This window comes from Triturus cristatus, chromosome 5_2 (genome assembly GCF_964204655.1).
Source record: "Triturus cristatus chromosome 5_2, aTriCri1.1, whole genome shotgun sequence".
Lineage (NCBI taxonomy): Eukaryota > Metazoa > Chordata > Amphibia > Caudata > Salamandridae > Triturus > Triturus cristatus.
In genome coordinates, this window is record NC_140588.1 from 349,231,419 (window position 1) to 349,256,245 (window position 24,827).

The 24,827-nt window shown below is 40.9% G+C and overlaps 1 protein-coding gene across 6 annotated transcripts in view; it reads left to right on the forward strand.

Moving 5' to 3' along the window:
• The window catches only part of EXOC2 (exocyst complex component 2), a 1,204,847-nt gene that overhangs the window by 38,987 nt on the left and 1,141,033 nt on the right, over nt 1–24,827 (forward strand). For 2 of the 6 annotated variants that reach the window (XM_085607146.1, XM_085607144.1), the window contains exon 2: nt 18,796–18,906. The exons of the other annotated variants lie outside the window; for them this stretch is intronic. The gene's annotated coding sequence lies outside the window, so the exon portion shown is untranslated. The remainder of the gene's footprint in view (nt 1–18,795; nt 18,907–24,827) is intronic. 6 annotated transcript variants of the gene reach the window in all.

Genomic DNA, 24,827 nt, shown 5'->3' on the forward strand with positions numbered 1-24,827 from the left:
CGTCTTGAGCAAGTCTTGAGGCATTGTCACAATCGTTGGTACGTGTGGATAGTGTGACTAGTTGGAAGAATGTTTTATCTTCTGCTGAACTTTTACTCCATAAAAAAAAGTCTGCTGAGTAATAATGTAGAGCCTCAGAGATGATACCTGTAAACAGAAAAAGTAACCGTTGGTGCCTGTCTTCAAGTAATTTGAGAGGTTTGCAAGCACTTCTGTTACTTAGGCACATTCGATATGAAGAAAACAAAGTGAAGAAAAGGTAAAGATGTCTTGTTGTCACATCTTGTAGACTGAGGGGTTGGGGCGTCGATGTTTCTTGACGTTCTTTAGGTGATATATCCTTGGGGCCCGCTTACACACTCGTCCTTTCTCTTCTGTGTAGCATGTGCAACCCTTCAAGATGAGCTTGGGATACCTTTTCCACTTGGTAGTTTCCGTGGAACACATGTAGTTGCTGTGTGGCTCCTTTCCCCTTGCACAACCCCTCAATCACAAGTGAGATGAACGCCGGTCCATTTTCAGATCCCAAAAGCATAGGTACTCAAAAGCGCGATATGAACTATTTTAGGAGGCATTTGGCAATAGTTTGTACATTGCTGTTCTTGAATTGGCATGCCTTAGTCCATTTGCTGATCATGCACACAATAACCAACACGTACTTGTAGTTTTAGTTTGGTATGTTGATGAAGTCTATTTCATGTGGGGAAATGAAGTGGCCTGAGGCAGTGGAAATACAGCTTTAGGAAAACAGTCTGATCTTCCTATCACGTCGTACAAGTGATGAACCATGAAAAAGATGGGCCATGGGGGCAAGCCCTATCGTTGGTAAACATATCTTTCTATTTGGGCCTATTCATATCCCTATTCTGTTTGCATACATCCTCCCCTGTTCCCTTCTTCCTTTTCTTTCACCCAGCCCTTTCAATTATATACTTAGTGTCATAGTACATATAATCATATATCATGTGGAGTAGAAGCAATTTGAACCATTGTGTACTCACAATCAGTTAATGCTATTCTTTATTTTTTTTTGTACATCTGCATCAATAAATTCCTTACCAATTGATACACAGTCCTTGGGGGAGGTGTGTGCAGCACATTCTACAATTGAAACTTTGGTAGTAACAGGCCTTGCAATAGTTGAGCTATTAATGGTGCACGCTGCATGTGTTGTCCAGCTGAGCTATTAATGGTGCACGCTTCATGTGTTGTCCAGCTGAGGTAAGGAGGGAACTCCAAATGAAGGAAAGAACCTAAAAATTATATTCGCATCCCTGTACCAGACTTTAAAAAGAAATTCATTATCTCAAAAAGAAGAATTAAATGAATGTACTATAGCTTGACCCAACAGCAAACACAGATGAAAATCTCTGTCACAGTGACACCTTTAGGAATCAAAACACTCATAGTTGTCAAACTGCGCCCAGGGATGTGGAATTCCCGTAGCCCCACTCCCAGGACATATTTTTTTGAGGTCAAGGGCAACAAGTTTTCATGCATATTTCGTCCTTTGGACAAGTAGGCCCAACCCCTACAGCACAAACCCATTGGCTGCCATTTTACAGTACCACATTATGGTTCAGGGAAAGGCATAGCCTGCAAAAAAAGATAATATTTGTGTCCCTGTGCTAATGCTGTTCAAACTTGCATTTATTGTTCATTAATGCAAAGGCTTTATTATTAGGGTGAGCGCTCTAAGTAAATGTTGTAAGCTCAGACTGCACTACTGACAGTGGTTAGACTATGAAAATGTGTACACACTTTTTAAATATTTAGCAATGTGAGGCTATGTATACTGCTCTCAGAATGCTCTTCAATTAGATGCAAATATTTGCAGAAGCTTGAAAGCAAGACTGATAATTCTTTGCCTTCAAATTAAAATGTTAACAAAAAAGAATGCAAAACATTTCGCTAAACTACTGGAATACGGTAGGTTCCATTTCTTTGCAAAAAATAAAATAAACAAGCATTGATAAAGCCAATAAAATTGTTGGGCAGCCTTTTGGCTTTGTCAATGCACAACTTGTTTTGGCAATATTTTTGTGAAACCTCGTTGGTGTGGGAGCTGCTGGGCCCTCACCATTATAACAAACATTGGCAAAAGCAGAAATTGTTGTGGTCTCAAATCACACATTGCACAGTAGTTCCTGGCACTGGATAAAACAACTGTGTGTCAATATGCTCCTTGTGAAAGAACAGAATGAAGTCACTCACAGTGAAGCTAGCCAAGAGAGGGAGGGAGAGACAACATTTTACTAAACATAAAAGGTTACTGTTCACGCCAGACCTAATTAGGGGCCTAATTATTAAATAAAGTGCACCCATGTCCTTGGAGTATGTGCAGATATACAACTTTTGTGAATTCACAAGACTACAGAAGTAGGCCAAGAAATAGTACTCCTAGAAAATATTTGTGAACTGCATTTAAGCATGAGCAAATATGCAGGTGTACTATATTGCTCAAGCAAAAATCTGAGCTATTGCAAGTTCACTTTTTCTTCAGCCACTTTTTTTTTTTTTGTGAGCCAGAACTGTTGCTTACCATTACCTTCAGCCCCAGTATGTAGATCTGCGGAAACGTGGCAACATAAGGGAATTGTTAGTATTCAAAGCCTACTATGGATGGAGCCCTAACATAATCAGAGAGGCTATTTCAAAGCTCTTATATAATGACATTGCTGCCATAATTTGTCGACGCATTACATGGCACAAAAGGGACAAGTGTATTTAGTTACAGGACAAGTATATTTAAGAAGCAACCTGCCCCATGAACAAGTAGATATTTCATTAAATTCCACACCCCTTTGTGCCAATCCCTACACCTTGAAACCTATTTTCAAACACCCTGAAATATTGTACCTATATATTAAAACACATATTAACTCTGTACACATTTTATCCTTGAAACATTATAATACGAAGCACTGTTATTCAATGCACACTATCCTTCTGTATTGGCATATACTCATTACTAACGATCAATACCTAAACATAATATAAACGCAACATTACTACTTTTCTTTACTCCTATCCTTTGTGTCCCTGTCGAATGCACTGCATTTAGAATGCATTTTAGCACATTCCACCTTACACTGTAATTTATTACTCCAATACTCTCTCCAACTCTGAAGAACATCTGCTTGTGAAGATGGCGGTGTTCTGTTGCGGCTGATCACCTGTCCTCTTCTTCTTTGGACTCAGGGATGATGGGGCGGGCCCTTCTCCTTCTGCATGAATACCTGAGTAGAAAGAAACTTCGCAGCGGGTGTTAATTTAAACAAATATATGCCTTCTTACATAATTTCATTGCCACTGTGAGGTCTAGTTGATGTGATCTATACATATATTAATTGTTCAGGGAGAAGTATATGGGGCGTTAAGTTGTTGTCAGAACATTGTAATATTTGTGAGTGAAAACAAAGTGATCCATGATAATAATGTTGCAAAACCTCTAATCATTGATTAACTAAGAAAGCGAAAGAACCCAAACAAAAGATAGAAACTTTTAAGAGAGATAAAAACTTGTGGTCGAACTGCAAAATATATGCAACCACCTCTACTTTTAAAAGGCCTCTTTAAATCCACGCCTATTATTCTGACAACACTGCTATACTGAGCATTGCTCACTCCATGCATACCTCCTTTAACATTGAAATCTATTTTATATCTGCACATATTATTTATTCTTTTGTATTTTCCTAGTACTGGGGCATGTGGTGGCTACCTGTGGTAATCTTATTCCTACGAATCTCTGGTTGTCTCATATTTTGAAGGCTGCACACAGCTGTGCATATCCGAAAACGTATTCCTTACCTCCTCTCACCCATCTGCACATAAACACATACATATTCCTTCACTAAACTGCACAACGTGAAACCTGAAACACTGTATTCAATCTCGGCTTCCCCCGTTACCAAATTGTGTGATTCTAGGCAACTTATTTCCCTTGTTCACTTCCACAGACACAAATATATTTCTACACATACATTTTCTTTCTTCTAAATCTTATGTTCGCTGCCAACCAAAGGAAGCCCATTTCCTGCCTGGCCCAACGCCCAGAATCTGTGGTCGGCCAGGAATGCTACTTTTGAAGACAGCCTCAAAAATCTGGTAACCCTTCAACACCATGTAATATCCAGACACGTGTTGTCTTTAATTGTACGTAAAATTTAGCTTATTTTAAAATAATATGGCTTTTTTTGTAAAGCGCACATTTACTCCGAATAGTATTGTGGCGCAAAATAGCAAATCTTTATTGTTCCCCCTAACTCAATGGTACTCATTTTATCCAACTTGGAAAGATGAAAGGCTGAGGAGACCTAGCAGCATTTGACATGTGACCATGAAGTCAAACCATGGGTATATCTAGTGTGCATTCCACTCCATCATTTTGTCTCCCCTCTTCTGTGCACTTCCGTGCACAAGAAATTGGAAGGGAACAGTCTTCAGTCTTAACTTGCTTATTCCAATCTTCTGTCTAATGTTCACCATCTGCTCCGACATTTACGTTGCTCTAAGTCTAGTGTCACTAACTTTCTTGGCCGTGAGACACAATTTCAAAATTTTCCCTATTAATTAAACCCAACTGTGTGCTCTTTGTGCTCTTTGTGGCAGCACTTACTGGATCTGTCCTAGCATTCGGGCTACTGCTTGTGCCTGCTTCAGTTGCTGCTTAATTTGGATGCAGGTAGGAGTAAATTATTCTGTACTTGGTTGCTCAGTACTACATCATTTGGTGTAATCTTCAGTGTGAATTATAATTGGCCATCCAAATAGAGAGATATTCATATGCATTTGAAACTGAAAGTATCTCCTTTTCTGCCAGGGAACTATATTACTTCTATTGATGGCATTTTTTGTATTTTTAATATTGTGGGCCATGATCCAAAAATTTCAAAAGGAACAGCTCCATTTTACCTGGTGTTACATCTTCTATCATTGTGCTCTGGGCGGTAAGAGACGGCAGTCCTTGACCTCACCTTATTATGTCACTCTTTCTTTTTTGTGGCTGGTCTATCATTTGACACTGGGCGAAGTCTAGGGCATGATAACAACCAGAAAATGCAAAAAGGTGCAGTGTGTTGTGGCGAAAAATGCATGCAAAAGCCTTCCTCCCCCTCTTCCTACCACTTTACTGAATATTCAAGTGGGAGGATCCTTTACTATGGGTGCAAACACGCCAGAAAGGTGAGATGAGAAGCGTGAGTATATTTAAAACAGTGCTCAAAAAGACGTAATTAAGAGTCGTGAAGGCAGCTACTTGGAAGCTAGACACAGTATTCACTGGATGCACCGCGCACCAGTTGCGTGGTCTCTAATTGAACCTGTCTCAGTTAAAGTTGGTATGCTTGGCACGTACCCAGATGTTCCTGCTCATCACTTTTCACTGCAGTGCACAAGAGACGTACAAAATTAACGTGAGAAAATTAATCAATCAAGAATTTACCATTTCAAAGTACATTTAAAAGCAATGAAAGGGTGAAATTTCATGGTCCTAGGGCATTGCACGAAGGCAGCTTAATTTGAGGAGGTGCTTCTGCAAAAGTATGACAAAATAGACGTGTAAACGATAGGGAAAAATAGCTGTCTGATTTATATGAAAGAAGAACCCTTTTTAAAAAAAAATAATAATTCAATATATAGCCCGGGAGTCTTAGCAAAGTCTTGGCATTTAAAGACACATTTCTGGAGTGAAGAACAAACTCATGTAATGCAAACATATTTTAAGTCAATGGAAATACTTTCATACACTTTACTGCAATGCTAGGAATGCACACGTTAAGTTAGGAGGGACAACAATTAGTGCTTTGCAATAATGTTTTAGAATAAGGGCAATGCAGAGGAGAGAGAAAGACCATTTCAAAGTACAATAAGAAGTTAGAGTTTCAGCCAAAGATGCTTAGATAGAGGGCTGAAGGAGACCACACAGGCGTCGGTGACCCAAGGGGTCACTGCAGCGGGGTAGTCCGTCGAATGGACGAAGGAGCAGATTTTTATACTCTTTTAATGATGAACTATTGACCACAAAAGGACAACATTATCAGGTGCCTCTGACCTATAGGACATGACGCATTGTGGTCACTTCTGGGAAATATTTAAGAAAATAGAAGTGCCACCCACGCTACAAAAAATTCTCAAAGGTCACAGGATTCTTGACCATGAATCATAATGAAATTGAGCACCTATTGAACAGGATTTGCGTCGCTTCAGGGAGAAAGGCCTATAACCCAGGTAAGAGAGGGAGAGATGCTAAATTGCAAATTGAGAGAAGGTGACAGACATTATATCCATTAAAGTACACTGCATGTAGCTGAAAAAGGAGAAGAACAGAGGACACCCATTACAATTTGGAGAGCGAAGTCGAAAGGCGTTGGCTACTGCCAGGCCTGAGATAGGAAACCACAACGCGATGTGATGAAGGAAAGTAGCTGCCCCTTTGAAAGCACATAGTTGAAAAAAGACACTGTTAAACTCAATGCGATAAGATGCCTCTCGTTCCCTGCAGAAATAAAGTTCAAACAATACAATTTACACCAAACAGGTAATCAAAATTCAGAACAAATGTGAGCTGCCAGACGCAGTCCCATTAACATGTATTTGTGGCACAAAGTGAGAGACGCCAGACGCAACCTCCTGTCACCAAGTACATACTTCAAAATATAAATGTGAGGAAATAGTTAAACAATTTGGGGTATATTGTTGTGCACTACGTGGTCAGTTATCTGAAAGTGACCTGTGCTAATTAAATGTGGTGCTGCGCCACATGGGTCAGACAGGGACTGGGGGGGGCAAGAGGTAGCTATATAATACTACCTATACACAAAAAAAGCAACAGCTTTGATATAAAGAAAACAGTAACTATCCTAGTTATCATTAGTCTTACTAAATACATGAAAGGTCGGTGCGCCCGGCACAGATGCTTAAAAAGACAACCACAATGCATGCTAAAAAAGTCCATAACAAAAAGACATTTGACCGTAAAATATTCGCACTTCAATTATACAAAATGTGAAGCATATTATGTGCACGTCTATCTATATATATATTTGCGCATTCTCCTCTGCTGGCCTAAATGCATACGGAAGGATGTCTTAAAATAATATAGCAAAAAAAATAAACGTCTTTACATTTCGTTTTAACACAGGAAGAGAACCATAAACCACATTGGAAGGTGTTCTGTTCACAAACCATAATCACACAATACTCATGTTGACTGTCTTTGGAAATAAAAATATATACTGACAGTCCCTCGCAAAAGCCGAGGAAGTCTGATAACTGTTTATCATAAATCCTCATGTGCCAGTCACAAAACGTAGAGTGGTACATCTTATCTGGGACTCGGAACCACTCCTGAGCCCGCAAAAAGCTAAGATTTGCATCATGCAAACTCCTTGCCTTCCTGCACAGGCGTAAACTCTAACTCCGTTGCACAAAAAATATCTATATAATAGTAAAAAAAACATAATGTAAGCCCTAAAAAAAAACAATGCTTAAGCTAGCGAAAATATAATATCTAATAAATCATGCTGGGGAAACCACTTCTAATCCACTTTAAACAGGAGATATCCGTAAGCCCTTTGACTAGGCGGGTCCGGTAATCGACCTCATCCCTATTAGTATTGAAATAGGGGCCCCCTCTGAATTTTCAGAGAAGCACCGAAAAAATACAGAAATAATCACTGAAAGATGCCAAACGCAACCTTTCCTTCCCTGTCAGGTCCTTGTGACTTGGACAGAGGCCCTCCCCTATCTATATGTAGAGAGGCACGATAACACGTTATAACAATAATAAAAAATGAGCACAGAAAGATGCCAGACGCAGTCTTCCCTCTGGCTCTACGAAAGTAATAACGTACGTCTATTTATAGCAAGAAAAACACGTAAATCACATAACTTCCTAACTTCACTCTCTGGCTCAGAATTCCATCTCGCACACAAGCTTCCTCAGCTTTCGAATGTCCTTTAGCGAGACCAGCCAGACAGGGAAGAAAACTGAAAGGGAGAAAGAACGCAGAGGTCTCACAAGCGCTCCCCCCAAACTGTTACCAAAAAAAGACACAAGCACTTCAGGTAGTCACATAACTTACCTTAGCGTTGTTCTCTGTGGTTCAGCCAGAAGGGAGTCACAAGTTTTTCTTCTGCGTCCTCTCGGTCCCAGCTGTCTCCTGTCTGCTGGTACTGCCAATCCGAGTCACGGCACCAAATGTTGGAGGGAGATTTATTAAGGGTCAAGAGCACTGTTCACAATAACCTGCGCGGGCGCGCACACACTGAAGTAAGACCGAGCGCGCAGTGTGCTGTATTCAGCGAGCACATCCCGCGAGACCGTTCGCGCCGCCGCTTTTAAAACGCGAGCGGTGCGAAAAACGGTCATTCCCGTGGCTCTGGGTTTTGGGAGGGCTTGCGTTCACGAGCAAATGGCCTTTGCACTTGCCTCATTCCTTTAATTACAGTGCACAGCTGCGGGGGCGACTGTGGGCCTTTGAGTTAATATTCATGTTAATTGCACCCCGTGCGTGTAATTAACATGAATACTAACTCATTGGCCCACAATCAGCCCCGCAGCTGTGCACTGTTAAGAAAATAAAAACAGTGTCTCAAACACGACATGTGCTTTAGCACACGCTGTGTTTGAGACTCTGCTTTTCTTTTCTTAATTGTGCACAGCTGCTGGGCTGATTGTGAACCTTTGAGATAGTATTCTTGTGAACTGCAGTGCACACGGGCTGCAATTAACATTTATACTAACTCAAAGGCCCACAATCACCCTCACAGCTGTGCACAATTAAGAAAAGAAAAGCAGAGTCTCAAACACGAGTTTGCTGCGAAATCAGAAAGGGAGTGAAAGTGTGTGAGGGAACAGGGCTTGATGGGGGAGCTGCATGTGGTGTGAACAGTAAAGGGAAGAATGCGTAATTTCAGTGTCTCAGACATCCTGACGAGTTAATGAATGTGCTTTGGAGCTTGGAGAACACAAGTCAGAAATTTGAATCCTTGCTGAAATATCCTTTGGAAAGTCCAGAGCCGGTAATTACTGTAAGTAACTGCTGAAGGAGCTTTCATAAGTCTTCCCAAAGAGAGAAGAGGAGCCCCTCTCCACAGAACCCTGCCCAGAACATACACATAGCTATCCTGTGCGCACGTCTTACCTATTCCTCTATTACTTTTAACGGAATTGTACCATGGATTGGAGACTCAGACACCAACTTCAGTGATAGGAATTGAATTGTGGCTTCTGCACTTGCCCAAATTGTGTGATTTTTGTCAAATATTTAGCAGTCCATATAATACTTACTATCTGTGCACGCATGTCTGATTTGCCATTCCAACAACAAGTCCTGGTTTATTTTCCTGGGAAGGAGGTATTATTTTCAAAGACAGATCGGTGTTTACAGGTCTGGGTTAGCAGCACGTGACCATTTCTTGGCTCAGACATCTTACAGAGTGACTCGTTTGTTTGTAATATAGCGTCACAGAAAAAAATTAACTGTTCATGGATTTGAGCATGAGGAGCTCCTTTTACAAAATTCTTAATCTGATAAAAGGATCCTGCGTATTCCATTTTATATCTTCCATTTTTAGAGCTTTAATAAATCAGTGATGAAATCTCAGCCCTTTTTAAACCTGAAATTCGAAACCGAATATTTTGTAAAGGTTATTACTTTTCCTTCTGTTAAAAATCAGAGCAACTGCCACCCGTTCTTTTTCCGAAGTCGAAGTAAGTGTAACTCTTATGGTAATATTTTTGCAACTCTTTATGATGTGGTTCTGCTATAGGGCACAGTCGCTAAGGCAGCAGCTATTGGAATGTGCCATTTTCATGTTTTTGGATTTGCAGGCTTAAAGTTCTTTGCTTTTCCATTATTTCTGTTTGCCCTATAATTTCTCTGCATTCCCGATTTTTCCTTATTCTAAAATTCCCTTAATCCAGTTCTCCGATTCATACATTTTCTCCACCCAACTAAATGTTCTTATTCTTCATTTTCATGTTTCAATTTTCATGTCTCAATTATCGTGTCCTCATGTATTCTTTCATTATTGGTTCCATTCTATCCGCATTGTCCTTTATCCCTTTCTATGTTCCCTCCCTCTCTCTCTTCTGTTATTCCTCTCCTTCTCCTTTTCCCATATTCTCCTCTCTCCCCAACCTTCATGAACAAGCCCCATTGTTTGTTATTATTCCTCTAGTACTCTTCCTTCTCTCAATGTATATTCTAGCCCATCTTTCTGACTCATCCCAAACTTCTTTCTACTACTCTTTCCAATGCACTACCCTATTTCTCACCCTATACATCTATCAATATATCCTCTACATCCACTCTCTCATTGATCCCAAACCCATGCCACTACTATGATCCCCAAGATAACCCTTTCTAGACTCTCCCCTACTCTACCCCTCCTTGCATCATCTGACACCTCTTTTACTATACCGATCCCCCAAAACAAACCTTTCTAAACACTTCCCTCTGACTCTTCCCCTCCAGAACCCCTTTTTACTTATCCAAAAGCCTCCTCCTACTGCTATGACCTCGCCCCCAAAAAAGACCCTCCCCAACCCTTCGCAATCCAAATAACTGACTAACATATCCACCACTCAAATTTCTTTCATATTTCACTATACTAATTCAACTGTAATCCTTATGGGTTCCAGAGTAGCGTGCGACTCGACGAAAAAGCGCCTCGACACCTCGTCAGGGGTAGTAAGCCCTTTATAAGTTCAATTACAATACAATACAATATATTTTTTTGCACTGCAGCAGGCATCCTTAAATGTTTTTGTTAGGCCTTGATTGCAAGTCTGATCTTCCTCAGCTAGCTGGTCTGCTGAGTTATTGTCTCTTTGTAGATCAGTAGAACCTGACACCAAGATGGCAGCTCCAAAATCTTGCAAGATCAACAACAAAAGCTGCAACCTTGTGAGACTTTAGTGGCAATCTTAGGGTGAAGGTGCCCCATCTTCCATCAGTGCTTGCGAAATCCTGATTTTACTGCCCCACGCCTTTTGGAAGGTAGCAACATGCATTTTACCAGTGATTCTTTCAAAATCTTCACCAGAGCATCTCCAATCCATCTATGAAGGATTCCCCCAATGCGTGCAGTGCACATCACAAGATGTACTAAAATGTCACATTTCTAGTCTTCATTCCCTTGAGCTGATATGGTAATAGTCCTCGGTCTACAGATAAGGATAACGGAAAAGAAAGCCAACTTTTTCCAAGTGTCCGTACGATGAAGGGCTGCATTTAGAAACACAAAGCCTCCGGGAAAGCAAGCATTGGTAAAGCCAAAGGGACAAAGACTCACACGTGTTGCATCATGCAAAAATGATGTTTATTACATTAGAGCCAGGCCTATTGGCAGTGTGTGTGTGTTGGGGGGAGTAACAAGGAAGCATTGCTTTCTGTATAGAATGGATATAGGCCATCAAAAATGTAATGTGACAAACAGCGTGATGACTGAGTGCACTTTTCATATTTAAAATAATCCCTCACGGATTTCAATGGAAGTGCTTCCTAGGAGGGCGAATGGTGCACGAAACAGCCAATGGCGTGAGGTGAGATAGAAATACTCTTCTGGGCAAAGCCAAATCCTCTCTACATTTTAAAGAACTGGTTCCAAGCAGCAGTACTTTCAAGACTGACATAAAAATGGCAAATGTAGGCAGACTTGTCAAAGTATGCATTTGTCAACGTTTCAGACACAGCAGAAATATAAAGAACCTTACAACTAAACCTGTTTAGCAGACGAGCAACAGACAAAATGGAGCAGCTTTTCTTGTTTTTTCACAGCCACAAGACCATACATAATACTAAGTAATTTGTCAAATATGCATACTTAATTGGCAGAAAGAATCCGATGTACGTTAAAAGGAGGGATAGCAACAGTGTTCACTTTATCGGTTACTCTAATGATGTACAGAGCCAACAAGCACTGACAAAGCCAATCTACATGGCTTTAATATATTAAACTACTCAAACAAATGGATGAATGAAGCAATGCGGTTTACGTGTATTAGTGCAGTAAAGCCATACCTATTCGATTTGCCAATGCTTATTTCCTTTTTACTTCTCCATAAAGCACTCAACGCACTTTTCTGACGATTCTGCAACATGTAAGCAAATGAGATTCCCCATTCATTTGGAGTACGGAGCTAATAAATTGCATAAATACCGCTAATAATTCCGTGAGACCCCGGATATGCTTGTTTCTGTTTGAGTTTTCGGTAAGTGTAAAGCAATTTGTGGTCTGGGGTCTATTTTTCTGTATTTCTTTTACCTATTTTTAAGACCTTGTTGAGCTGTTCAGATCAGGCAGCGAGTTGAGGTCATTCACGCATGCACACACTGAAGACAGGCTCCACAACAGTAACCCAGGTTTGACCATTTTTCTTGCATTTTCATCCCACCTGCCATTCTTATACATACATTAGCTCCTCAGCCACGTTCTTCCATATTCTAGGCGGTAATGGATCTACCTGAGAGCCTAATGAGGTAGACATTGCTATTGCTCTAAAGTTTCTTCTGTAATTCTGTCAAAAGACTCTAGCTTGTTGGGTTGACTAGTTGAAATATCAGCCATACTGAGCTCATTCAGCATTGACTAATCTGAACTTGGAACACTTGGAGTACTATTTCTAGTTTTCAGTAGCCCTTCTTTAAAACCGTGATCTATCAATGGGAGAGAATTATTAATGTCCCCTAGTATCTCTTTAATCTTGTACACAAAGAACACAGCTAGATCCTTACAAAGTGCTTGAGAAGGTTTAAACATTTGCCTAATACGCTCTGGATTTGTCAGTCCGTGCATGATTTCAAATGTCTTTTTTTTTTTTAATTTTGCAGCTTCCCATCCAATGAACAGTGCTCCAGTTAAGAATCTTTAGTAAAATCTTATGATGGTACCACAGTTGGAGTCTTGTGCTTTTGTAAACCTGAACTGTACTTGCCTGTGTAACCAATTCATGTATGGCGTGTGTATCCAAATTGCAAATCTTCCTTAAGACCCTTAACGTGGCGCTGTATGTGTGGAAATGCACCGTCTTTTCAGTTTTTTAAGCAAAAGTTTGAAGGGATATTTGGCACTGCACACACGCGCGGTCTGGTTCCTGGCGCACATAGCCATGGCTGCAGCGCACAGAGACCCTACACTGCCGCACACGGAGAAAAAAAATTAGAGGGAACATTGGTCAAGAGGGCAGGGGGCTGAGCACAGGGCTCAGGGAACCTTCACCATATGATCGGGGGAGTGAGTTAGGGACAAAAGGGGCGCCTTAATTTGAGCTGGGATGTCTGGTAACGCTCGCTCTAAAAATGAAGGAAACCGATATGTGAGCCATGGAAACCGAAGCTGAAAGCCCAGCCGCTTTATTAAGAAGATGCAACTTCAAGAAACTTCAGGAAAAAGGCATAAAAATACGAAATACAAATATAGTGACCTCGCATGAATCAGAAGGCATTGAACTCGTTTGGAGAGAGATACTTCAGAAAACCTCAAAGATACATTTATAAATGCATTATGAAAACCATAAGTTACATCAAGGAAAATGTTCTCAGAATGCAAAACACACTTGATCTAAAATACTGAGAATACTTACGTACCTACCTAAAACCTAAAAGAAAGCAACTTTGCAAATGTAATATAAGTATGAAATGCTCAATAAGAAAACACCAATTTAGGGTCAAAATAGCATAGCAAAATAGCATACATAGCATATACAGCAAATCTATTGGCAAGTTAAATTGTATCTTAAAAACAAAAAACAAGAGCTCTTGGGGAGCACCCACACCCGCCTGCCATCTACTAACAGACGGGTGGGGTAGTCCGCCAAGGACTGTGTGAGCTCCCCTTCTATATGGTTTTAGGCTATGAGAAGCGCCTACAATAACGTCATCTCACGCCACTTCTACCTAGGAGGGGTCTGTCTACCCTAAAAGCTTGGTCTGCAACTTTTATCAGACGTGTCGTGTCTATCCTACAAAATGCGGAACGTAGACTAGGTGAAAGGTTATTTTCTCAGGCTAAGCGCTTGTCGTAAATTGCATAGGACAAGCAGAAAATATGTAATGCAAAGGAATAAAATATGCCTATATGGATATGTGTCTTGGTTATTCATCGCCCCAGCTTGACGCCGCTGCGGTCGGAACTTCTGTATTTCTCATGTACAGACCCAGGATGTGATGTGCCATATGTCGACAGAATAGAGAAACGGTAAACTCTGCGCTAGTGAACTTCGCACACGGGTAGGGTGGGGGCTCTTTAGTTTGGAGCAGGAGGCCTCGCTGAGAGAGGCTGGCAGGGATTTTGGTCAGACATGCCTAGGGCCTGCTGTTCAGTAAAAATGGGTGCAGAACTCTGGTCAACTTAACAAAAGGCCTACAGATCAGGCTGGCAGGGCCTACGTAGGGGTTCATGCTGGCTGAGTGACGAGGATGGCCCAGGGTATTTGTTATATAGTAACAGAGGACCCTCTGGTCAATTTAACACGACCTACAAATTAGGCTGGCAGGGCAAGGACAAGGGTCTCATACCTCAGGTGTGGACAGAACGGGCCTGGGGTACTCTATGAACAAAAATAGACCCTCTCTCACTCCAAGTAGTCAGTTTATCCCATATGTTAGTGATGCTGGTGTTATATGTCTCATAGGTGATGGGCATATACAATTTGTTGTCAATTAACTGAGGTAAGACCTCATTGATATACTCTTCTCTATCGAGGATAATCACATTCCCACCCTTGTCTGCTGGGCGGATGACGATGTTAGTATCCTCTGTGAGTGCTTTGAGTGCCTGTCTTTGTGCAAATGTAAGATTGGTATTGGGACTTCTCTGTTGTTTCCTAGACTTGAATCTGAGGTCCATGAGTGCCTTGATGGTACAATCATGAAACGTATCAATATTATCATGAGGGAGTATAGGTAGAAAGGTGGACTTGGTACATGATGCAGCTGCACGCACTGATTTTAAAGCGATCTCCATAGCCTCAAGGATTTGTGTGTCACTAGTCTGTTCACTCCTTGCTTCCCCATCTTGTTCGAGTTCAAACATGGTAATAAGCGTATCACCATCACCGATCATGAGGTCGTTATTAGTCCCACTGTTGCTATTCCGCCTGGTATGATTTTGTCCCAGTCTTTTAAGTTGGTGCCATTTCTTTTTAACTTCAATTTCCTAACATAGTTGAAAAGGTCAATTCTAGTGTTAGTATAATTAAAGGAAGACGAGGGACAAAAGGAGAGTCCTAAACACAGTGTCCGTTTTTCTACATCACCCATGAGTCTTTTGGAAAGGTTAACTACAGTTCTATTTACCATTCCCATTACCATTAGTAATTCTTGTTGGAGCGTGTCTTGCGATTTCCCATTGCGCCCCTTCCTCTGCCTGTGTTGCCATCGCTGTTGGAGTCTCTTTTTTCTGTTTCTGTTAAAAGACTGGGACAAAATCATACCAGGCGGAATAGCAACAGTGGGACTGATAACTACCTCATGATCGGTGATGTTGATACGCTTATTACCATGTTTGAACTCGAACAAGATGGGGAAGCAATGAGTGAACAGACTAGTGACACACAAATCCTTGAGGATATGGAGATAGTATATGATGCAGCTGCACGCACTGATTTTAAAGCTAAGTCCACCTTTCTACCTATACTCTCTCATGATAATATTGATACGTTTCATGATTGGCACTCATGGACCTCAGATTTAATTCTAGGAAACAACAGAGAAGTCCCAATACCAATCTTACATTTGCTCAAAGTCAGGCACTCAAAGCATTCACAGAGGACACTAACATTGTCATCCGTCCAGAGGACAAGGGTGGGAATGTGGTTAGCCTTGATAGAGAAGAGTATATCAATGAGGCCTTACGTCAGTTAATTGACAACAAATTCTATATGCCCATCACCTATGAGACATATAACACCAGCATCACTAACATATGGGATAAACTGACTACTTGGAGAGATAAAGGGCTTCTTTAGTGGGAGGAGTTTTGTTACTTGAAGAAAGATCACCCCAAACTTACCATTCTGTATTTATTGCCCAAACTCCATAAAGACTGCGCTTGACCACCAGGACGTCACAGAACATATTTCCAAATATGTTGATCATTTTTTAAGGGACTTGGTCGTACAATTGCCTAGCTACATAAGGAATACAAAGGATTTTCTCAGTAAAATAGAAAGCCTTACCTGGAATCCTGACAATCTCCTTATTGTCATAGATGTGCATTCTTTGTACACTAATTGATCACCACCAAGGTCTGGAAGCATGTGAACACTTTTTGATACGGAGGCCAGTGAGATTTCGAGAACATAGCCACATGATTTTAGAGATGACAGATTTTTGTCTGAGGAATAACATTTTCTCATTTAACGGCGCCCTCTACAGGCAGATCACAGGTACTGCAATTGTATCTTGCTTTGCTCCCAGTTTCACCAATTTATTTATGGGATACTGAGAGGAAGAGATCTTTGAAAGTACCACCCTCAAGAGGACCTCCAGAATGTCATCATGTGGCTTCGCTACATCAATGATTTATTCATCATCTGGAGCGGCTCGAAGGAGGAGGCAGAATAGTTCATAGAGAAACTCAACACCAACAGTTACAACATCCTTCTCACTGGCAGCATCGATACCACTAAAGCAGAATATCTAGATGTCTGCCTAGAGATCAAGCAAGATTATGTAAACAATGGGGCGACCCTGTGTCCCTCAGAACCTGGGTATAAATGATATGAAATACAGTGGTTCTGTCGGGTATGACCAAACAATTGCTTTGTTTTATGTTATGAATGAATCAAAAGAGAACCTAAGTACATTAATCAGATAGAAGAAAATTCTAAGAATAATTACATTAACAGGACCACATAAAGCAATGACAATGTACAAATCACAATAAAATCAGATATGTAGGGTGGCAGAATGTTCTTTATATATAAATTGCCTCATTTATATCAACACCCATAACATTCTTTTTTTGCAAAGTATGGCTACCAAAGTTATAAAGATTAAAGTGAATTGGTGAATCAGTGACAAAGTGACACAGGTGACACAATTAGTGTACAATATATACAAAGTGAATACAAAAGTTTTTATGTACAGAATAAAAGTCGGCCAGTCTTTGAAAGAGCACAATGACCCAGTTTCCACGGAAAATTCTGATTCTATAAGAAAACGGGTCTTGGACTGGTCCTAGGTACTGTCGACGTTTCAACCCTATATATGCGATCTTAAATCGTCATGCGGGTCTTCATCAGGACTTAAATATTGGCAGTGGCAACCTAGCCGTTGGTCTAGGATGGCCTAGTGTTCATATTTAGTGGGTCCGATGCATTCATCCAGTGGAGTTTCTGAAAAATGACTCGTAAGCTACAATACTTAGTGGAGCGAATGGTAGCCGTCAAATCCAATTTGAAACAGGAGTGATTGGAAGATTCTAACTGCGTTTTCGGTGAGAGCAAAAAACTTTCTTCCGAGCGGTCTTGATTCCCGCTTCTGTACCACCTTTCGTTGCTTTGGGAAAAAAGTTAATAGAGAAACTCAACACCAACAGTTACAACATCCTTCTCACTGGCAGCATTGATACCACTAAAGCAAGATATCTGGATGTCTGCCTAGAGATCAAGCAAGGGGTGATTTGCACTTCTCTTTTTCGGAAGCCCACGGCAAGCAGCAGTGTCCTTCATGCCCTCGGCAGTCACCCAGAGGCACTCAAATGGAGTATACCCTATGGGGAGCTGTTGAGGGCCAAAAGGAATTGCAACAATGCTGAGGAGAGTAAGACTATCATCAATAGATTTAAAGCCAGAGGATATCCCAATTGGGTCTTGAATAAAGCTAGAGACAGAGCGGAAGTGGTTGATAGAACTCTTACCTTAATAGACAAACCTGAGGTACACATTGAGGGGGATAGCGACTATACACGCATGATCCTGACATACAGTTCTGACTCCCACAAGGTTAAACGCATACTTGCAAAAAACTGGGATATTCTCAAAACTGACTCTGTCATAGGGGATGCCATAACTGAAAGACCCAATGTAACATACCGACGGGATAGGAATATCCGTGATTTAGTGGTTAAAAGTGACCTCACTAATTACCCGGTTACTGCCAGCCATGGTTTTTTCCCTGCAGCCATTGCAAGGTGTGTAGACACAGCAAGTTTAGGGGAGTCCTAGACTACAGAGGTGTTACAAAGAAGATTACACAATTCCTTACATGTAGCACGAATTTTGTTATTTATGCCATCGAATGCACGTGTAAGTTATGGTACATAGGAAGCACTACTTGTACAGCAAAGAAAAGGATACTAGAACATCTTAGAGCCATTACCAATAATGACCCTAAATACCCTGTGGTACGCCATTTCTACGACAGCCATTTTTCTAATGTAGCTGATTTAAGCTTTTTGATTCTCGAACAAATCCCAGAGGGGGTGATAGAGTGCTCTTACTCAGGCAACGAGAATCAAGATACATCATAGACTTTCAGACTAAGAGCCCAGGAGGTCTGAATATTGATGAGGAATTGTCAAAACATTTAAAGGAGGAATCTTAAACTGCCCTCCTAACATTACTGTATACATACATTTGTCTTATGTTGCTGTTCTTTATTCTTATTAGTCCCTAGAAAATGCAGTTGTTTTCTTTCCTCGTAATTAATTTCTCCCCCGTTCCGGGTGTGCTTCAGGAACTGTTTTTAATGTTCTACAATTTAATGTGATTTTGGTTGATCAGATAACTTTTTGCTTCATGATTTTAACATTTCTCCTTTAATTTTGTTTATTTTGCAGGAGGAAAAGGAAGGGGCCCATTTACTTGTATTCACTTGCACAGGCAGCCTACCCTTTTCCCCTTCACATCCTTCACATCTTTAGAGTAGATCCTTCACTTGAGGGCAACTGGTATGTGACTGAGTCATATTTTTATCCCTTGGTGTATGCCATATGGATTTGGGCACTTGCCCTATATGTCACAGTTTAGTCCCATGTATACACACGTGTTGTAACCAGGGTTCTTTTGAAACGTCTAGATTACGCAGCCCTCGCACTTGCTGATGTTTCCCTACTAGGATTATCAGTGGTTTTCGAGTAACCTTGTACATCCTAATGGGCACTTGTCAATTACAGAATCCAGTCTTTAGGTCAACATGGGCTGTGGATCTTTCGGTTTTCCCCTCACTAGGAGGTTTAGTGCAAGCCGAACACACACATTATTAACAGGTCCTTGTATTGTGCATTTGCTTACCGATCCTTGCCACACGTCCGATTATTCAGTACGGATGGGAGGATATCCTGTTATTCAGCTTCATTTCAGACCTGTGTTATGGGCGATTTCCCGACCCCAATGTAATACTGTCTCTGTTGCATTTCATGTTGCGGATTACAATGGGACTATGTATTTGATATGTATGTTTTTTATATTTCATGCATTTCCTGTGTGTATTGCTAAATACAGTTTATTTTCTGTTTTATGCACTATGTGTTAACCACTACATCATGGCTGCCATGGTTGAGCCAATTGGCTAAGTCCTTCTTCCATTATGTTGACTCTTTGAAATTTATCAGTTACCCCCTAAGTTGTGCACATTACACGTGAACAAGGCTGTGCCTACAGTCGAAACACGTTGTGTATTAAACTTTTGGATCATTTACTGGTGACCTGCTTATTGCCCTGAGAGCGTATGTTATTGGATTTTGTTTAGAACATTAATTGCCGGTACGCTCTGCCGGCATGTACGCCACTCTTCACGGATCCCTGCGCTCCGGAAGGAGCAACTTTGTTTTGGAGATATATATATATATATATATCACGCTCCACCTCCACTTTCACCTCTTGCGGAGCACTCGCGGACGGGTGCGGTTTGCGGTAGTGGACAAAGCTCAATTTCCCCTTGTTTGTCGAAGAAATACCGCACTCCGGGGGGACAATCACAGTTGTTGTTTATTCAAGGGTAACGGCAAACAAAACAAACGCGTTTCGGCGTAGGCCTTCTTCGGTGTTCATTACACTTCCTGGGAGGCATGTTTAAAAAAGGTTTACTTAGTGCTTCAAAAATAAAGAAAGGACAAACAATTTTTAACTAAATGGCAGTGCCATTTTGGAATGGTTACACCTATTACTTCCCGCCGTGTATCGGCTTATAGAAAATCGACGCTAATGCAATTCCAAGCGTCATTACATATTAAACAATAAAAACACCATAAATTATAAATTATAACCATCCTATGGCACTCACATTACATATTATAATTTTGCCAAGAACAGAAGAACCATCTAATTCAGATATCAATAAAAGCATGGCAGAAAGAGCAATAGAAATGGGGATTGAGCAAGAAAGGGAGGAAAGTCCATTTAAACCTACCTCCTCATTTAACCCCCAAATGCCATTTGATGCGATTGATGTATTTTCAGAGGCTTTGGTAAAAGACCTTTTGGAATTCAGATCAAGAAAAAACAAACATCAAAACAGAAATAATATTTCAATTGGACAGAAGAAGGCGTTACAAGATTTAATGAAGGACACATCAATCATAATCAAATCCTCCGACAAAGGAGGCAATGTGGTTCTGCAGACAAGGGAAAACTATAGAAAAGAAGCACTACGACAGCTGTCCGATCAAACATATTATGAAAGAACAACTAATGAGGGATACCAACAGAGCATTAAGAAATATGACGAACTCATCAAAAAATGGTATGACAAGTCTATGCTAGGAACAGAAGAGCATATGTTCCTTCGTAGCAATAATCCGACAACACCTACTTTCTACCACATCCCTAAACTGCATAAGGACAGAGTAACCCCTCCGGGTAGACCCATCGTGTCCTCTTTGAACAGCCTAACGGAACATTTATCAATGTTCATTAATTATTTCTTGTTTTCCTTCGTAACTCAACTAAAGTCATATGTGAAAGACACTAAGGACTTTCTAAACAAAGTATCGGATATGAAGTGGGACTCATCCTATCTTCTGATGGTATTGGACATTACAAGCCTATACACGAGTATAGAGCATGAACATGGTATAAATGCTATAAAATGTTACCTTGAAAGACGACAACTTCGCTTCGCGGAGCACAATCAAATGTTAACTGAATTTTTGGAGTTCTGTTTACAAAATAACATTTTCTTATTTGAAGATCAATATTACAGGCAAACATCTGGTACAGCTATGGGCACCTGCTTTGCTCCCAGCTATGCAAATTTATTCGTAGGCTGGTGGGAGGAGCAGGTGCCCAGGGTGTACACAGGACTGGATGGGGGCAGAGTTGTGGAATGGCATCGATACATCGATGACCTGTTCATAGTATGGCAGGGGTCAATTGAGTCAGCTTATGGGTACATAGATGTCCTTAACAGCAACCATTTAAATTTACACTTCTCTGGCACAGTGAGTCCGGTGGCAGCGGACTATCTGGACCTACGGGTGTTCATTGAGGATGGAAAGATTCAGACAGCTTTATTTCGTAAAGCGACAGCTGGGAATTCTACCCTCTATGCTACCAGCAACCATCCACCTAGATTAGTTCAAAGCATTCCATATGGTGAGCTCCTAAGATTGAAGAGAAATAGCACCATGGAAAAAGATTTTGAGGCGGCAGCATCAGAATGCATAGAGAGGTTTACTGTGAGGGGGTATAATCCTCAGATTCTGGAAACCACCTTACATAAGGTTAGAAAGATCCCAAGGGAAAAACTACTGTCAGAGAAACCTCAACAACCTGAGAATGTTGGAAAAGATAAATTTCGGATGATTACCTCTTATTCTTACGAAGCCAACTATTTGAAACATATGCTAAAGAAAAACTGGCATATTTTGAAAACAGATAGTATAATCAGTGAAGATATTCCAAACTCTCCCTTAGTAACTTTTAGAAAGGCTAGGTCCATAAGAGATATGCTTGTGAAAAGTCACTTTGAAAAAATTCCAGAACGCAGTTATACCTTGAAAGAAATGAAGGGATTTTTCCCATGCAAACGATGCAAAGCCTGCTCCACCAGTAAAAGAGTTCTGTCCTACAACATACCAGATACTACAATAATAAGACCTATCAATAAATTTTTAACTTGTAGTACTCCTTTCGCAGTTTACTGTTTGGTGTGTCCATGTGGACTGCGTTATATAGGCAGCACTATACACCAACTAAAAATCAGGATCCTAGAACATCTACGGGCCATAGATAAATCGGACGCAGCATATCCAGTTGCACGTCACTTTGCAGAGTGTCATCAAAGTAACAGGAATCTGTTACAATATTTTGGCCTAGATTTTGTTCCAGCTAATGTAAGAGGAGGTAATAGAACACGCATGTTGAGAAAACTTGAGTCGAGATTTATTATAGATCTACAGACCAAGTACCCACGAGGAGTAAATAGTGGGGAGGAATTAGTGGTCCACTTAGGTCAATAAATTAATCATTTCGAGTCTGAATATCCATGAATCTGGGTTCTTTCATTTACTGTTTCATCTACAGATATTTGGTAAAGTGTTCCTATGTTACCTCTCTCTAAATTTTGAATTTTGACTATTAGACATTTATGAATATTGTCAATATGTAAAAAGTAACAAATAATGAGTGCTGATATTTATACTACATAGCCGATACACGGCTAAGATTGTGAATTCACGAATTATTCGTAATATTCATAGCCTGTTGACAGTAGTGCTTCATGAAAAGACGCAAGCCGATACACGGCAAAATTATAATATGTAATGTGAGTGCCATAGGATGGTTATAATTTATAATTGATGGTGTTTTCACTGTTTAATATGTAATGACGCTTGGAATTGCATTAGCGTCGATTTTCTATAAGCCGATACACGGCGGGAAGTAATAGGTGTAACCATTCCAAAATGGCACTGCCATTTAGTTAAAAATTGTTTGTCCTTTCTTTATTTTAGAAGCACTAAGCAAACCTTTTTTAAACATGCCTCCCAGGAAGTGTAATGAACACCGAAGAAGGCCTACGCCGAAACGCGTTTCTTTTGTTTGCCGTTACCGTTGAATAAACAACAACTGTGATTGTCCCCCCGGAGTGCGGTATTTCTTCGACAAACAAGGGGAAATTGAGCTTTGGATATATATATATATATATATATATATATATATTCTACACACCTGTTCACTTTTTCAAAACAGGCTCCAACACACTTGGGTTGGCTTCCAGATGGCTTTTATTGTGGCTTCAGGTACACACATACATACATACACCTGGCACTCACTAGTAGGTAGTTATAGTAAGGTCTGCTTTAACATAGACTAAGCTTCTATTCCCTACTCCACTACAACAAGTCTCGCAGAGCAGCGCATATGCGCTGGCTCTAGGCTCGACCTAATAAAGGGGGTCCCAAAACTTAAAATCTCCATGCATTTTCATTAGATGTCTTTAAGACCAGTTTTCGCAAAAACTACTAAGCGGAATTACACCAGATTTGGCAGGAAGCTAGATATGGGCCGCAGAATTGTGTTTTTTTTGTAATTTTGTGTAAATCTTTTAAGTAGTTTTTAAGATACTAAGGGCCTCATGTAGGTAGCTAAATACCGGTCGGTAACGGCCGAAATTCGGTAAAAAACTCGTTACCGACCGGTATTTAGATAGTTGAGATGTAGGAGGCCAAAAACCCATATTCGGTAAATATGAATTGGTAAATACCGATTCATATTTACCGAATTCTAAAATACCGCTTCAAATTTACCGAATACATATTTTCCGATTCGGTAAATATGAAGTGATGTAGGTAAATTCGGTAATTAAGAAATCCTTGAAAATCGGTAAATAAGAGTCGGTAATTAACACTGATAGAAAGCAGGTGGTAATCATCAACAGTGCATATAAGCAATCCCAAAATGCAACAGCATGGACAACATGGCCGCTCTGTATGTCATTGCAAGGCGGCTACGTCTACAGGCAGCAGGACTGAGGATATGGAGACGGGAGGAACGCATCTACAGACAGCGCATCACACTCTTCCAACTGACTGACGCAGAGATACATGAAAGGTACAGGCTACACCCCCAAACCATCATGGACCTGATAAGGGACCTGCACCCACTCCTGGACCAGCCAACAAGAAGGGCGCATGCCATACCACCACATGTGCAGGTTCTCTGCAGCCTACACCTACTTGCATCTGGCAGTTACCAGGGGGTGATAGCTGCGGTGGGCGGTGTATCCCAGAGTTGCCTGTCCCGTTTCTTCATGAAGTTCCTGGATGCCATGATGCAGAGAATGCACCACTACATCAGCTTCCCAAACACACAGGCTGAACTGCAGAAAACTAAAACTGACTTTTATCACATGGCACAGTTCCCCCATGTCATTGGCTGTATAGATGGCACACACATACCAATCTGCCCACCAGCTGCCACTGAGCACATCTACAGGAACAGAAAGTCCACCCACTCCATCAATGTGCAGGTAATCTGCGATGCAGGGAACATCATCACTGATATCGTTGCCAAATTCCCTGGGAGCACCCATGACTCCTACATCTTCCAGAACAGTGGGATCTACACACGACTGCTTGCGGGAGAATTTGGAGAAGGATACCTGCTAGGTAAGTAACAGTGACGCTCCATAGTACTCAGTGCAAATCATAGTGTATTGAGGCATGTGACTGATGTCTCCCTTCTACTCACCTAGGGGACAGTGCATATGCCGTGCGGTCATTCATCCTCACTCCCTACCTACACCCATCAACCCAGAGTGAGAGACGATATAATGTGGCACACAAATCTACACGCAATGTGGTGTAGCGCACTTTTGAACTACTGAAGAGCAGGTTTCGCTGCCTCCGTAAGAGTGGAGGTGCACGCCAGT